This window comes from Nuphar pumila, chromosome 2, assembly GCF_984573655.1.
Source record: "Nuphar pumila chromosome 2, dmNupPumi1.hap1.1, whole genome shotgun sequence".
Lineage (NCBI taxonomy): Eukaryota > Viridiplantae > Streptophyta > Magnoliopsida > Nymphaeales > Nymphaeaceae > Nuphar > Nuphar pumila.
Genome location: NC_143250.1, coordinates 117,860,285 through 117,875,641, shown reverse-complemented (window position 1 = coordinate 117,875,641; position 15,357 = coordinate 117,860,285). Strand labels below are relative to the sequence as shown.

The 15,357-nt window shown below is 39.9% G+C and overlaps 1 long non-coding RNA gene across 2 annotated transcripts; it reads left to right on the top strand.

Annotated features, from left to right (window-relative positions):
- The first annotated feature begins 6,333 nt into the window (after positions 1-6,333).
- On the top strand, positions 6,334-14,811 carry LOC149846891 (uncharacterized). 2 transcript variants are annotated; one of them, XR_016430571.1, is made up of 4 exons: positions 6,334-6,409; positions 6,674-6,784; positions 9,983-10,112; positions 14,286-14,811. It is a non-coding gene; the product is annotated as an uncharacterized LOC149846891 (long non-coding RNA). The 2 variants fall into 2 exon arrangements; XR_016430570.1 differs by having other exon boundaries at positions 6,340-6,784.
- The last annotated feature ends 546 nt before the right edge of the window (positions 14,812-15,357 follow it).

Sequence of the window (15,357 nt, the reverse complement as noted above, 5' to 3'; positions counted from 1 at the left end):
CTCTCTCTCTCTCGGACGAAGGCACGCTCTCCATCTCTGTCGCCCTGTCCCTTCCTGCCAAGCTTGTGCCGGCCGTGGTCACCATGGTGGTCCCCATCGTCAAAGACGTCAGAAGGAGTTTTGACCAGACCTGAATAAAGTCATTCAGTCCTTCGGGGAGCGACATCTTATCATGGGCGATTTCAACTGCCTGTTGTCATCAAATGACTCAAGCATTCCTGTTTCCTACTTGGCTTCTATGATTGGCTTTCAAAACTTTATTCAGATGCACCAGTAGTATCTCGTCCCCCATATCGGTGAAGCTTTCTCTTGGTCCAATCAGCGATCTCGCCTGTGCTACCGCCTGCTCGACCGCGTGCTCGTCTCTCTGGTTTTGTTGCGCTCTCTTAATGACATCTCGTGTTGTCTTCTATCCCAATCTGCATCAGATCATAGTCAGGTTGTTATCCGATGGGGGCATGGCTTCTCCAGCTACAAAACTTTCAAATTTGAGCAATGATGCCTTAAGGAGTCTGGTTTCGAGTCGATCATCCTCCATTCTTGGAGTAGACCTTGCTCTGCAGCTAGGGCGACAACTTGTTGTCTGGTCAAGCTCCTTCGCTTATCTTGCGACATCAAATCTTGGCTTATTTAAAGTAACATCAGTAAATTTCAGAATCTGGGAGAATGGGAGCGCAAACTGTCTTCTATCCATCAGTCTCTCTCAGCTACGACCTCCCTGACTGCCTCTGATATTGAAACCCTCAATGCAAGATCTGATGAGCTGACTCTACTATTGTATTCTTGGTGACTAGAGGATGAGATTCATTCAAAGCAGTGGTCTCGTGTGATATGGCTTAAAGCAGGTGACAAGAACAACAATTTTTTCCATTCCTTCACATCTCATAGGCATAGGAGGCAAGCCATTCACTCTCTTTCAATTGAGGGTGTCTCCTACTCGGGCGAATAGGCCCTACCAGCGGTTATCAATTATTTCACTAACTTTTATTCCTGCAACCCCTCGGTCAGTGGTTCAATGGGTCCTGCCTTTATTTGGTCCATGGACCGTGCTCTTTCCTCGTCTATGCAAGTTTCTTTCACTGAAGAAGAAATCTATTCTGCCATGCAGGATTCGTTGGATTGGAAAGCTTCATGCTCTAATGGTTATTTTGTGGATTTTTTTCATATTTTCTAGCCCTGTGTTAAGAGTGACATTCTTAGTGTCTTCGCTGAATTCCATCGCGACTGTCATTTGCGGATTGACTATCACCTGACCATTGTTTCTCTATTCCTAAGAAAGCATCTTCATCGAACATCTCGCGGTTCCGCCCCATATCCGTTTTAGGAAGAATATACCAAATTATCACCAATGTCATGGCGAATAGGATGCGTTCAGTCGCTCCTCAGATTTTTTCGGATGCACAGTTCACCTTGTTTCTCTTATTCCTAAGAAAGCATCTTCATCGAACATCTCGCGGTTCCGCCCCATATCCGTTTTAGAAAGAATATACCAAATTATCGCCAATGTCATGGCGAATAGGATGCGTTCAGTCGCTCCTCAGATTTTTTCGGATGCACAGTTCACCTTCATCCCTCATAAACAACTGCAACATTCCTTCATTCTGGCCACAAAAGTGTTACACTCTCTCAAGATCAGTGGGCAACCTTTCTTCACTTTAAAGCTTGACTTCCACAAAGCCTACGACTCAGTTAATTGGCCTTTCCTTTTTCACATGATGACGAACTTTGGTTTTGGTCGGCATTTCTCTAGTTGGGTGCATGAGCTGGTTACAAATGCCCAGTCACAAATTCAGATCAACGGGGTCCGTGACCAGCAGTTCAAACTTGGTCACGGTCTTCGGCAAGAATGCCCCCTATCTCCTTTGCTCTTTAATGTCGATTCTGAAGGTCTTGTGATTTTGTTTAAGAGGGCCAGGGAGTGTGGTCTCATTGCTTCTGTCAGAATCCAAGAGTTCCATAGTCATATCCTTACTTATGTCGATGACATGATAATTTTTGGTAGTGCCTCCATCCAACAAATATTAAGAATCAAGCTTATCCTTCTTTTTTTTCTATCGATGTCAGGTTTATCTATAAACAATGATAAGTGAAGTCTGTCCATGATAAATGCCCTTCCTTTTATGCTGGCTATTGGTAAACAGATTTTCATATGCGCTATTTAGAATTCTTTTTCCTACTTGGGTCTGCCGCTACAGATCTCGCGTATCCCATCGGCAACCTGGAATGCAACTCTTCAAAAGGTTCAGACTAAAATATTGGCCTGACAAACATCCTATATTTTCGTCGCTGGTAGACTTACTCGCTGGTAGAATTTTCTTTGGTCTGGGAGAAGTACCAACAACAAGCGCCACCTGGTGGGTTGAGAATCTCTATTGCTTCCTCAAAATAGGGCTGGGTTGGGATTCCGGATTTCAAGTTGAGAAGTATTATTCTCGTCGTGAAGCAAAGCTGGCTTGCGCACCAACCAGGGTCCCCATGTGCAAGCTTTCTTCTTGCTAAATACGGATCAGTTGAATCATTATTTGTTGACCACCATGCGATACAACCATTCGTTTCGCAACTACGTCGCTCGTGGATCCAAGCTTGGTCTGCCGCTTTTTCTAATGAGGGTGATGATGTCTCTCAAGCCCAGTTCTTTCGCTGCACTCTCGCCCCTAACGACCCTTTCCACACAAGAGCTCGCTACCTTTCTCTCCTTCCTTCGGGGGTGGATTGGTTCCCTGTGCGCCTTATCTGGGGCAAGGGACCTACTCTTTGATCGCATTTCCTGGCATGGCTAATCCTTCACGAACGAGTGCAGACATACATCTTTCGCAAATATATCAGTTTTCATCTTTCAAGTAAATATGTTCTGTGCGAGGCAGCAAAAGAATATGCGTTTCACCTTTTCTGAGAGTGTCATGTTTTTTAGAACCTCTTTAAGATTACCTGGAATAAGCCTGTCGTTAGCATGCGCCAGGAGTCGTTCGTTGTAGACCTTTTGTGGGGCCCTCAGTCAGTTCACAGTTGCAAGCACTGGCGATTTATTTGGAGAACGTGGCTTCTCTCATCCTGGTGGGCTGTTTGGATGACTCACAACAATGTCATTTTTCGGCAAGTTCCAACAATTTTCAATAAATTAGTGAACTGTATTTTGGCAGATGTGTACACCATTTTGCGCATTACCATCCCCGATCTTTAGCGCTTTCTGTCACTTTGGACTCCCCCTAACCAGGCTGATCTCGTATGGTTTTTATTCTTAGTTTTGTTTCTGTGCTCTCAGCCTGTCTGGGGCCTGTTTTGCGTTGCCGCTGGGTTCAATGTTTGTTGACCCTTTTCGTAATGTTGATGTTTATAGTTCGTCTCTCTCTCTCTCTCTCTTTCTCTCTCTCTCTCTCTCTCTCTATATATATATATTGCCATCATGAATGATCGAATTTGTTCTAAGATGCTTCGTTGAATGGCTAATCTGTTTTGATTTTATTTTTATGTTTAATAAATCTAATATTTATTTTTATTAATTTTTTACTTATTAAGGCATTATATTCATATTGTAGAATTCAATTGGGACATATAAGTCACCATTTACTTTTTTCTGCATTTTTTATAATTTTACTTTGTTTGTTTGATTTTGATTATTATTTTTTATTTTTAAAAGTCAAAATTTTAAAATGGCTGCTTCTCTGAGTGATTTTAAAAAGCAGTTTAGTTTATATATCAATTCTAATAATTTTTTATTTAGTATTTATTGATTTACATCACTAGTTAACAACTAAAGCCAATTAGTTTTTTCTATAAAATTATATTAGTAGTATGCACTAAGAGAAAGGTATAAAAAATAAATGTTTGTAAGAAACATCATCGGATATGTGTTGTTGCTTTCCACATTAATCAACAATGCCTTTTTACCACTATACACTGCTTAATTTGCATTTAATAAGTAATTGGTTTTTGAGTTTGTACAATTGTTTGTTTTGGATCATTATTTGATAAAATAAACCAGTGCGTCTTATTTTGTTTTCTTCCCTTTTATGCATTTTTGTGATTTCTTTATTTTTTAAAATTTTTATGGGTTTGACCATTTTTTTTAATATAAAAACTCAAAATGGCTTATACAAAATTATTTGATTCAATTATGAATGGAACCAATGTTTTCAAAATCAAATCAAACCAGTACTTCAACGATGTTCTAGAAAATGATAAATCAGATCATTTTATTCTTTAATTTTATAATAATTTTAATTGTATTTGGTATTGATTGTTTAGACACTTAATTCATATTTTGATTCAACTTTGAATCAAACCCATGGTTGACACAAAATTAATCGATTAAATTCTAAATCAATTCAATCAATCCAATGTTGTCAGAATCAAATCAAATCAAATCAGTTCCTTGTTGATTAAAAAAATGTTAGATCAGTTGTCATTTTGTTGGCTCTGATAATTATAATATCTATTTGCTATTTTGTTTTTTTTCTTTTGTGTGTGTGTGTTTGTGGTGGTGTGTGTGTGTGTGTGTGTGTGTGGGGGGGGGGGGGGGGGGGCAATGAAAACTGCATCAGTAACCGGGTTGGCAAAACCATTGGGAAAACCAAAATAGAGAATTCTCACATCCAATACATCTCCTGGATGTACAACACACACATCACAAGTCACAACAGTAAATCAATCAAAACCCACTCCTCTTTAGATGCTATTACTGTTTCATTTAAAAATTCCAACCATATACCGTATTTACTAAAAAGGGTAGGCCTCATCAAGATAAAACTTTGTAGTTTTGTACACCAAACAAAGGATCCAAATCAGATCATTTTGAAAATGAGCATTCTGCTCATTCGAACATCATGGCCGTCTGTTATGAGTTTCGGATGGATGCCAGGTCGCTGTTCTCTTTTCCGTTAACGGCGTCAAGTGTTACATCTCCTTAGGGATGGCAGTGGACCGGGGGAAAGCGCCCCCCCCCCCCCCCCCCCCCCGTTTGGATCGGGGATGGAGGGTATGAAACGGGGATGGAGGCGGGGACGAAGGTTAAAATTCATCCCCGTCCGGGGGTGGAGGCGGGGATGGACTGACACGTTCCCCCGCCCCGCCCTGCCCCGGCACATCCCCGCTCCGCCCCGGCCCATCCCCGTCCCGCCCCCGCCCCATCCCTGCTCCGCCCCATCCTTGCCCCCAACCCTTTATATTTTTCTTACTGTTTACTAACCCGAACTCCCTTCCCTAATTTCTTAACCCTTGGGCCGCCGAGCCGGGCCGTCGCCTCTCCATCCACATTATCATTGGAGCCGGACCGTCGCCGACCACCGTTGGCCGACACGATCTCTCCCTCCTTCCATCTCTGCCGCTGCCTTGTGCCACTGTCGTGAGCCTCCTCTGTGGTGCCATCTCCTCCCTCTTTTCTTTTTCCTTTTCTCGTCTGTGGCCTTGCATCGTCGGAGCAGCGTCGTCGCTGACCCCTCTCCTCACCATCTTTCTGTTTCTTTGCTTCACTTCTCTTAGGCTTGTGATATCGTTTCGTTCTTTCAAAGCCGATCTGTGCCGGAACTCTTATAGCGGAATTAGGGTTTTTAAAATATCGTTTATCGGTTTTGTAACGTCTTGTTACGGGTCTGTGGTTGAGTTTTGTATCTGTTGTGTATAGTAGATTTGTGTTGACTACGTGATTCGGTTGCAACTCGATTCTCCATGCATTTTTTTGATTTCTAAAGAGTCGTTTGATGTGGATTTTCTGTTGGTATCGGTGTGATTCCTGTTGATGTTACGATATTCTGGTTAGATTTCCAATTAATGTTGAATAGTTGTGATAACAGAGCTTTGCTTGATGAATTGCTGGGGAAAGAAATCTTCATATGGATTTTTCGCAGGGTGCATTTGGATTTTGAGATGAGCATTCTTGTAAATGAGAATTCAATGGATCACGGTTTAGGTGGAAGTCTAATCCAACACATGATACACATGTTGGATATCATATATTTTGAATCCACAATAAGGTCTTTTAGTTTAATTGAAATCCTTAAGAAGGTTACCTTTCGTGATCCATTCAAAACCTTGGTAATGTCGCATTGTCACTCATGAAAATAAAGAGTGTAATATTGCTTAGGACAGACTTTGTAGAATATCAAAGAGTGATGCAATTTGACAAACGGGAAAGGGTCGGGGATTAGAATGTTGAGAGGGCGGGGTGGAGCTCCAAAGTCTCCCCCGTCACGGGGGTGGACCGGGGATGATGAAGGTTACATTTTAGAGACGGGGCGGGGGTGGAGACCTTGTCCCCCGCCCCGCCCCGGTCCACTGCCATCCCTACATCTCCTCTCTCTCTCTCGCGCGCGCGCGCGTTCCACTAACGAGATGATGCTCTGAGCGAAATGAGATCTAATCCCACCTCAATACATCTCCTGGAAGAAGAATCGTGGATCCGTCTCCTGGATAGGTCCCTCTCTCTCTCCTGCCATTGATACCAGAGGGAACCAGATCAGGGTTCCCTTTCTCTCCTCTCTCATTTTTATCTTCTTGTTCTTGTTCTTTTTCTTTCCCGATTGAAGAGAGGGCACAGATCTCTTGCTCTTTGTATATCTCTCTCTGTTTCTTATTCCCCGACGAGCGACAGATCTCTCTCGGTTTCTTCTCCCCTTGCAAGCGACAGATCGAAAGGGGTTTCTCGTTTCAGGGATTGATTGTGGTGTTTTGATTATAGGGCAAACCTCTCAGCGGTCAATTTTTTCCTTTTGATTTCGAAACACTATTATCGTGAAGCACCTAATTTTTTGCAACCGGCCTCCATAGATTCAGCATCCCAAAAAATCAGGTTCAATCTCTCCCCCCTTATTTCTGCTTGTTTTCTCTTTCAGATTTGTGTCATTTTTTTCCGGCAGCTTGGTGTTCTTTTTGTGCGAAGAGATTTTTTGGGTTTTTTTTTATTTTTTAATTGTGTGTTTTTTTTAAGTATGTTTTCGTGTTTTTTTTGGTTTGTGCATCCATGCGGATGTGTGTGTCTGGTGGTTCGAATGATGTGATTGTTTCTGCAGTGCAAGAGGGGTATGAACCTAATTACAGGGTGTTGAATAGCACATGCTACCACTGCAACTACTATAAGTGTAGGCACTTGACTGTGTGATATGCATACATAGTTTTTCATGAGACATGTTGATGTGTTGGTTGTCGCAGTTGCTGCTTTAGTGTGGACATATTTGGAATTGCAAATTCTTTTAGGTGTTCATTACGGGTGTAATTCTTGCATATTAAACTTGCAGGAAATTTCCTAATCTTGTCATTTTATTTGGAATTATAAAATCTCTCATTTTTTAAACTCTTCCTTAGTCCTCTATTAGGGAGCATTGATTGCCTATCAGGTTTAGACACTTATATTTTACTCAGGACCACATATACAAGAGGCACGTGCCCTATTTTTCTTTTGTGTTCGTTGTGTTGCAGAGAAGAAGTGGGAGAGATCTCGCCTCTCACGATCAATCAATCGAGCTCACCTCTGTGTGCCACCCTGGCGGGCTTGCGTCAGGCTGAAGAGGCCTCACCTGATGGAGGCTCAGTCCAAACCTCCCCTGAGGCGGGCTTGCCTCAGGCCCGAGACTAGGCTTGCTTAAGGCCTTGGCTGAGCAATGCTCGCTCAAGGCAGATGCTCACAACCTCTCTTTTTCTCTTGCTTGAGGCAGGTTAGCCCGAGCAGAGGCTCGCAACCTGACTAAGTGGCACAAGTCTGAGATTTGTCTTCAAGTGATCAATTTTTGGTAAAAATGACCAATGAAGGCAAATATATTTATAGTATACCTTCTAACAAATTTGTTCCATGGACTTGATATGTGCATCTTTTGTGTCTTGGAATTCATGATATTCATACTTCCAAAGGGGAGTTTGGAGAATTTTCTGTATTCTGTATATTAGTTAAAATCACTTGTCATTTTCTGGTGGACAATGATGAAGAAAGGTGTTTCTCTCAAGTACATTAGTATAATTAAAGATATGTATGAAGTAGTAACCAATGTCCGCACTTGTGGAGGGGTGACAACCAATTTTCCGATAACGGTTGGGTTACATCAAGGATCTGCTTTAAGCCCTTTCCTATTTGCGATAGTGATGGATGAGCTTACGAGATCAATTCAAGAAAATGTACCGTGGTGTATGTTGTTTGCTGATGATATTGTTTTGATTGATGAGTCTAGAGCTGGGGTTAATGTTAAGTTAGAATTATGGAGACAGACATTGGAAGCTAGAGGTTTTAAGTTGAGTAAGAGTAAGACTGAATATATGGAATGTCGGTTTAGTAAGCAACGAAGTAGTGATGGGAGTGTAGTGAAGCTTGGTGAGCAAGAAATACCGGTGAATGATTATTTCAAATATTTGGGATCCATCATTCAAAAGTATGGAGAAATTGATGGAGATGTAAATCATAGGATAAAGGTTGGGTGGATGAAATGGAAAAGTGCAACTGGAGTGCTGTGCGATCGTAGAATGCCATTGCGGTTGAAGGGAAAGTTTTATAGGACGACTATTAGACCCGCTTTACTATATGGTACGGAATGTTGGGCTGCCAAGAGACATCATATTCAAAAAATGAGTGTAGCTGAGATGCGGATGCTTAGATGGATGTGTGGAAATACAATAAAAGATAAGATTCGGAACGAAGAGATACGTAAGAAGGTAAGTGTTGCACCCATTGAAAATAAGATGCGAGAGAATCGTTTACGGTGGTTTGGAACTTTGGACATATTCGGCGAAGGCCTAATGATGCTCCAGTTAGAAGGTTGGAGAAATGGGAAAATATATTAGTTGAAAGAGGTCGGGGTAGGCCTAGGAAGACTTGGATGGAGATGATAGGAAAGGATATGAATGCTTTGAACCTCACCGAGGACATGGCATTGGATAGAAATGATTGGAGGAAAAGGATTCATGTGGAAGACCCAAAATGATTTTCTCTTTTGGTTCATATCGCTGACCCCAATTGTTTTGGGATGAAGGCGTAGTTGTTGTTGTTGTTGTATTGTCATATTTTTGCAAGAGAAATTATATTGTATTGTGTGCTTGCATATCAACATGTCTTTTTTTTTTTATTTGTTTCATCAGTATGATTGCACCATTATTGTGCATTATTAAAAATTCTAAACTATTTTTCTCATAGGGCTCGGGAAACTTTTTTTTATTGTTTTGGTTGCCTACTCTGCTTGGGTTTCACCGTTTGAGTATAAGTTGGTAGCATTGATGGTTGGGGCTTCAATGAATATCTTTGTGTGTGTGTGTGTACTCACGATCAAAGAGGGCAGTGGTGTGTAGATTGTGGGTCATGTGAGAAGGGGATGGCTTTTGTGTGTTTTGGTGATTCTACCCTTCACATACAGATGGTTTTGTAAATAATGCATATTATGGAACACGAATTTCGCAAAGGATATATATGCTTTTTATTTTTCTAGTTTTTGTATGTGATATGCACTCAACTCTTGTATGAGGATTTCTGAACTTTCCAAATGTCATGGGGTTGCTTGGTTCTTATGAGTTTAAAATACTTATCAAACGGGATTTGCCACCACCAAACTTTGTTGATTATATTTTGGTATTTGTAATTTTCTGCAATTTAGGTTATGAAGTCACCATGGTTTGTACAGATTTGCATAATCATGTACTTTCAAGATTGTATATATGCTTATATGCACTCAGATTGGTTAAATCTGTGTGATATGAGGTTCTGACATGGACTTTCTGTCCTTTTAAGACTTTGGTGGAATAGGGGACATAAGGCTTATTATCTCTGTTCACGCTCATATACCTCTTATTTACTGGACTTGAAGGAAAATAACTGCTTCTTCAATGGTCAAAAACCTTTGTGCAGCTTTTTGTTTTCCACCTGTGTTTCTATGTTGATGTTTTTAGGGCATTAGGCATTAGAGGTTAAATGCATGGGATCATTTGTCTGTAAACTGAAATGAACTCAGATGCATGATGAAGAAACATCATGCATTGATGTAGCTGCCAACTTTCTATTTGTTTGTATGCGCAGGCATCCATCTGCCTATGCATGGTACATTTGGTGTTGGTCGGAGGAGCACAACATACTTGGATGACCCATTTTTTCGGCTTTCAGAGATGCATGGTGGGCAAAGGATGCAAACAAGTTTATTTTTTGAAAGGTAAGGTAGACACCCCAAACTTTATGCATTATTTTGTTACTCTTTTTTTGAAAGGTAGACCCCCCAAACTTTATGCATTATCTTGTTACTCTTTTTTTGAAAGGCTAGTCGTCTAAAAGGACAATCTATAGCCTTTTAGAAAAAAAAGAAACTCACTTCATTAAATGACAATCTCCAATATGCCTATCTCAAAACATGGCTACTACAAATCAAGCAACCTTCAATGGCCAATCATTCTATAACTTATTGTCTTATGCAAAAATTTGACATCCTGTAAAACCAAAACCAATGGTTGTAAAAGCGCCCTTCTTGGTCGGTTTTAGTTATCCTGAAACACCGAACAATCGCTTACTAAAAAAACCACTGAACAATCATTTTCCTAAGATTTTTTACTGTTTTTTAAAGAGCTAAATGATTTTCTGATTATGACATTAAATGGGTTATGGGCCGTTGGATAGCTTTCAATCTATGTCACAGCATTTGGTCCATTTTGGATTTTTTTTTTTTATTTTGCCCTGTGAAATGGGCTGTGGAATTAAAAAAAAATCTTGGGGGGGGGGCATAGGGGCGCCCCCCGCTGACCGCGCGGGGGGGAACCCCCGGACCCCCCTTCTCTCTCTCTCTATATATATATCTATCTATCTATATATCTATATATATATATATATATATATATATATATATATATATATATATATATATATATATATATATATATATTTGCCGCACCCCCGCACCCAAGGTTTTTGGAAGTGCCGCACCCTCGCACCCATGTGACATAGCTTTCAATGAAATATTAAAAGGTTCATGCTTTGATGAAAAATATATCTCAAAAGTGACTTGAGAAATTGACAAAACTGATCCTCATAGCCTTCAGATTCAGTCAAATAAAACCAAATGAGAGAAACTCGCTTCTTGAGAGGAATTTTTTCTAAACAAAAGAACTGATTATTACTTTCAAGTGATGAATGATCGCCAATGCTTAGTTTAGTATTGTCAGTATCCTGTTGTAAGGTGTTACCTCAAATTTATAGCAAAGGAAAACACACTTTCAAAAGTAAATTTTCTGTAGATCATGGTTACAATAAGAGATGCAACTAATGTACACTGTTGAAAGAATATTTGCCCATAAACATTCGTTTATTTATGGAATTTACCAATCTCTACAGAAACATGAGCCCATTCAACAAAAAAACTCTTCCTTTTTAACAGTCTGTCTTGAGCAAAACCAAACCAGTAAAGAAAGAAAAACCAAGAAAGCTCTTCTTTTTTAGCAGTGTATGTCTTGAGCAAAACCAAACAAATAAGATTAAAGATGGAACTATGTGAGTCTGCTGAGAAAGTAACTCGGTTTAAGATTAGTCTTATCCCTCGATATGAAGCATTGAAGATGATAAAAAAACCCAACTTAAGTTGAAGCCTCCCTCACTCTTTATATGATCATAGAGGGTATATTTTAATGTAAAGAAGTCTGTTGTAGCAAAGGATTCATGAATTTGGCAACACAACTGTATTTAGAGATTGAGTATTTCATGTACACTGATGTCAATTTTCCCACACCCGCATTTTGGCGTGTCTCCTCTATCAATTTCACACATTCCCTGCAAGAAAAGAGAAATTTTGTAAATCTTTGTCCAATGCAGATTTACATGTTTTGTCAGTAGAGACCAATTCAAGTCTCCAGTATAGGAATGAAACCACAATTCTAGTATAGCTTCATCAGTGAAGCCACAATTCTAGTAGCTTCTGGTGTATCTTGCAGCATCAACCAACAATGATAGTGGAAACTTTATCATCTGATGTTCCACCATACCAGGCTCTACTAAATAGAATGATTCAATTTTCAACTTAACAAGAAAAACTACAAATATAACAACACTTACATACATTTTAGTTTTATAAATGTGAAAATGATCACAAATTAATGCACGAACTAACTGAAATATGGATTTTGAGACACAATTTTCATTCAAACTGTTAGTAAGGGCTGTTACGAACAATGGTTTCTAAATAAACTTCTTTTAAGCACTACACTCTGGTTGAACCTTGATATGCTGTGAATGAGGCATACCAAATATTCCTGGTAGTGTCCTATCCCTAGAGACTTTAAACATAACTATATTCTACTCAACATATCTCTACTAGCTTCATTCACATGCAAGGAAAAGGAAAAAAATCACCAAATTAACCAAAGAGTACATATCTAACTCTAATTTTGAGATTTTCATACATGATGTCATAGTCTAGAGTGGGAGACCCATGTATCTCAATTCATTAATAGGGCAATCATCAGCTTCTCAATTGGTCAGATTTGAAAATGATGACAGAATTCTTACTGTTTAGACAAAATCAATCCAAAAACAACCTATTGGTTAATTAATCAACTAAAAAATAGCACAACACAATAAAGAAAATGCTTTAAAGCCTAGTAAAAATCATGAGGCAACCAATCATTTGAATTTTCCTCAAATTATCTCCTGCTTTGTGTTCAACTATGCAAACCATTATGCAATCCAGAACTTTAATGTGTATGACAACCGTGAGTTTGTTCACATTTATTGTCTTCATCACAAAGATATTTCATCATTTTAAACCGCTATTGTTTATTCACTACATAGGATCACGAACAATAGTTGTTTACAATGATAAAATATTTTTCTTGATATTTTATGTTTATGGAATTACATACAACCAATCAAGCATATAGGCTACCTGAATCCAGTTTGCAGGACAATTTCTCTTTAACAAACTTTGACATGTAATAGAAGCAAAAAAAATACCCACTTGAAGAAAACAATCCATTCAACATGTATTTGATCAAATTCATCACCACGTCCTGTATTTTTCAGGATGATGCTAGTCACACCCTTGCCGAAGAGCCATTGTCACATACCCCCTTGATTTTCAGGTAGATAAACTTTTCCATTTGTATGGACCCAAACATGACACATAAAACCTCACATATTTCACAGTCAACAAGAATACACACACATATCAAAATAGGTAACCACATGCTACCAAACAAATTCATTTACTCATCACCAAGCACCCTCTTTTAGACGGTGCATTCCTTAAAAGACAGAAATAACCAGATATCATCCTTTCATGAGCAAACTACTTGAGATATTTATAAAACCAAAAGGTTGTGCCAAGCATCCGATCACAACTAATCTCAATCTTGAATGAATGAGAACCATCAATTTAGACTCTACACCAAGCAGCTGAAAAAAGGGAGAAAACCTGAAAGAGAACAAGCAGAAATTAGGAAGAGTGCTAACTTGATTTTTGGGGAGCTGAATCCAGGGAGGCCAATCACAGAAAATTAGGGATTTGGCCAAAGTCATATCTATAAATGGCTGCGTACAGGATAGCCACAACCAAGATGAGCTCCATGACATAAACAATGGACTTGAAAATCTCTTTGAAGGGTCCTTGGCTTAGCTGGTAGGCGATGTTTGGTGCACCATCGTAGTGAGGGAAGCTCTCAATGGGCTCCATCAATACTGTCGTGAATAAATAAAGTTTTGCTCTGAAACTAGTGCCCTTCAGTAGTGCCACCAGTCCCGGAGCGGGTGCTGTTGCAGAATGGACAGAGGAGGGGACCGGAGGCGAGCAGGATTGAGAGAGGGGCAGTATTTGGGTCCGAAATGTCCAACTATATTTTCATTTCTTTTATATAGATTATAGACCAAGTCAATTACAAAAACTCAATTTTATTTTTTGCCAACTGATTGACTCGATTCCTCACTAACTAAAAAAATTAATGCCAGATCAGTTTTCATTTTATTCTTTATAGGCTCATGATTAATTATAATATCCATTTTCTATTTAATTGTTTATCCATTAAATACATATTTTGGGAATTTAATATATAATATAAGTCAACGTTTTACTAAGTTACGCATCCGAGGTTTGATGGCAGCAGCATCCAGCACTGGCGCGGGGTCTTGTGTGACGCTGAAAGTAGTACAATGATTACAGAACAGACATAACATGTATTCTGTTTGTCATGTTCTGCTGTTCCATCCAATTTGGACAAGCAATCAAACACACCCTTAGGTTTTGACTGGACAAAAAGCGATGTTCTTTTTTGTTCAACAACAATTCATCCAATAAGCATTCCTGTTTTTTCTCTAAAAAAACACATTCCTGATGTTACTCATCTTCCTGCAGTGAAAGGTTTTCTCTCTGGTTGCGGCTCTACTTTCCAGTATATCCGTCATACACTTTCAATCATAACTCTGGCCCTTGAATTACAGGGCGCCCAACCTGGCTGTGCATACTGAGAATCCCAACCCAGAAAGAAGGAAAAGAGGAAAATATGTATTCTTGATGCTTCTCTTATATGGCAGTTCTCATATCCTGAAGATAATTGTGTTAACTGTGGGAGGATTCATCCTTGGATTTCAGTTACAATTTGGGTGCAAAATTCTAACATATTTGAACCTTCAACATACTTATTGCCATTGTCCCATTTTCAAGTTCATTTGAGGAGGTTGGGTCTCCTATGGATGAACTTGATGAATCAGTTGGTGCAAAACTTTCATGATGGAGATCCAACTGCATGCTGCTACAATCCTTGTGGTCAGGATTATGAGAATTCATGCATTCCTAATGTATTGGCTAATTATGAAGCAGAGATTGTGGAAAGCCTTGATTCCTATTTGGAGTGAGATGAAAACAATGCATTCAGTTTCCCAGAACTAACCTGGCCATGGGGCAGGGGTCCTTGCCTCAGAGTTTTATGCTGCCGAGGGTAGGTATGGCAGTCTGAGCCAGCACTATCAGGTCTTTGTGCCGGGTGTGGTTTCTTTGGGTTATAAATCCAAAAAACAAAACAAAACTGGGCACCTTAGGTTCCCAACTAAGCAAATGCTCTGTTGATATTCCTAGCAATCTTAGTGGGGCATTTGCGTGCCATGGAAAAACACAAAGCACGAGGCATTTCCAGGGGCCTCACCGTGGCTACTTAAACGTTGCCAATGGTTTCCTTGCAGAAAGAGGACCCCCAAATCAATAGAAAACCCCCACGGATTGCCCTTCCGCATTACACAAACGTGTCCTTGGGGCCACTTGATTCGTGGACAGGCTTGGACAAGGACTGTGAACACCAGTAAAATGTGTTTTTGTTTCAAGTGTCCAGGGTGTCCCGTCTTCCCCTGTTCCAAGGGGGAGGGTGAAACCCTAGACTCAAAAAGCATTCCAGCAGGACACTTTTTCAAATTTGTTTCACCCATCCAGGTGT